At 30.6% G+C, this 2024-nt stretch overlaps 1 long non-coding RNA gene across 1 annotated transcript; it reads left to right on the forward strand.

The window, feature by feature from the left end:
- Positions 1-831: 831 nt before the first annotated feature.
- Positions 832-1601, forward strand: LOC121120731 (uncharacterized). The gene is made up of 3 exons (XR_005865170.2): positions 832-958; positions 1017-1191; positions 1242-1601. It is a non-coding gene; the product is annotated as an uncharacterized lncRNA (long non-coding RNA).
- The last annotated feature ends 423 nt before the right edge of the window (positions 1602-2024 follow it).

Consider the following 2024-nt stretch of genomic DNA (forward strand, 5'->3'; position numbering starts at 1 on the left):
ATAGCCCTATCCCTGAAGCCTTTAAATGCCCAACCAAGAATGAACAAAGATACTGATACCCGTAGAAATATCATTTTAAACTCTCAGTCCAGCAAGACCTCCTATGAAAGAAACATAAGAAGAGGATCATTATGTTGAAAGAATGATACTTTTAAAGGGTATTTAAAAAGGTCATAAGAGTCAGTCTGAAGGAACTACATTCTCATTTTTAATGTGATTATTTTACTGTTTCACTATCATTTTTATCTTCTAGAAAAACTAATTGAATTAAATTAGGTTTGACTTAACAGAGAAAAGAAAGATTGGAAACAACTGTGTACCGGCTCTAAAACAGATTGAAAATGTTGCTGAAAAGAAGCTCGTTCAAATAAAACATCCCTAAGATGAAACTTGCTGAAAAATAATATTGCTCAAATGAACTGTTAAAGTACGTGATTTCATATACAATATTAAATATAGAAAGATATCGTTTTTGACAAAATAACAGCGAAATCTAAAGAATAAAATTTGAATGAGTAGCTGATCAATAATTTCTTAGCTATCATAACCTTAGACAGACATAATTTATTTTAATAATAATGCATAGAGGTCTTTAAAAAATAACATGATTATTTTTGATGAACTAAAATAGCTAGAAATCAAATGATTTTTATAAAACACATTCGGTAGAAGGACTTTTAACACACAATAAAGTCTACGGTTTGCATTCAGGACTAGAAATGACAATCTATTGAATTGATATGTCCTATTCCCTTTTTGTAGTTTTGTAATATTCAATTTCATTTATTAAACTATCCACGTCATTAATATATAAAATATTACTTTGCACGTGTAAAACAAAAAAAAATATATATAGGAAAAGAGAAGGCTATGTAAAGTCAGTGTTGGAGTTCATCATGAAGTGTTTTATCATTGTAGCTCTTGTCTTGGTTGGAGTAACGACTTCTGAGGTTTCCATGTAAGTTGTATTTCTTTTGAAATAAATCTTTATTATATTTTATCTCCGGACAAAACAGGCCATCCTTTTTGTTTGAAGGATCATGGCTTGAAATGAAGGAAGAACGAAGGGTGCTGTAGAGTACTTAACGGAGTTCGGCGTTAGTGTGGCCGACGCCACTACATATAGCAATGGTCCAATTACTTTGGAATGTATTCAATTGACTGAAGAGGGTTACAAAATCACAGGAATACGTAATGTTCCCAAATTCCATGTTTATATTTTAATAATATTTTATTTTTAGAGCCCAATGGTGCTCCCTATAATACATCTATAACATGGAGAAAGGGAGCGAAATTGCCATACAAGAGTTTAACAGGACAGAGTTTAGAATTTGATGCGGAGGTATTGAAAGACAATGCTACAAATCATAATGTAATGCGTTTCAATGCTTACCAAAAAAATGGCCCTCTGGTTTTCTTCACTCAACGAATCTTTACGAGTCAAGGGTACATGAATTATAGTCATACAATTGCTGCAACGAAGAAGACCGCTTACACTCTCTACAAAAAACAGGAATAAATCTAAATGATTTCCTTAATATTAAATAATGAATATGTAGACGATTCATTTTATTTGAATAAATACGTGCAGGCATCATAAATTACTTGTGTATTTTATTAGCTGAAGTATCTGGTATTGCTCAGAGTTTCATCAGGCTCTTGAAATCATTTTCTTATGGAACGTTGTCTTTCAATTTGAAGGGGTTGATTTGTAGTTTCTTATGAGAAAAAAATGGAATTATTAATTAACTTTTTTTTATTACTTTCAAGTTAAAATTTCCTTGTTTTTTCTCTCTTTCTTTCTCGTACAGTTTGAATGAGATTATAGTTCATTTCAATGTAGAAATGATTCTGATTAATCCTTTGGAGGGATTACAAATTGTACTTAACATAGTCTAAATTCACTGCTACATGTATCAAATTATAATATTATTTCTTTATTACAATCTTAGGGCCAAATTAAGACAAATAGATAAAACGGAGGTTTTAAACTACAGTTAACACTCTTGGGTATTTCAATTTAT

The sequence above is a fragment of the Lepeophtheirus salmonis genome, chromosome 6, assembly GCF_016086655.4.
Source record: "Lepeophtheirus salmonis chromosome 6, UVic_Lsal_1.4, whole genome shotgun sequence".
NCBI lineage: Eukaryota > Metazoa > Arthropoda > Copepoda > Siphonostomatoida > Caligidae > Lepeophtheirus > Lepeophtheirus salmonis.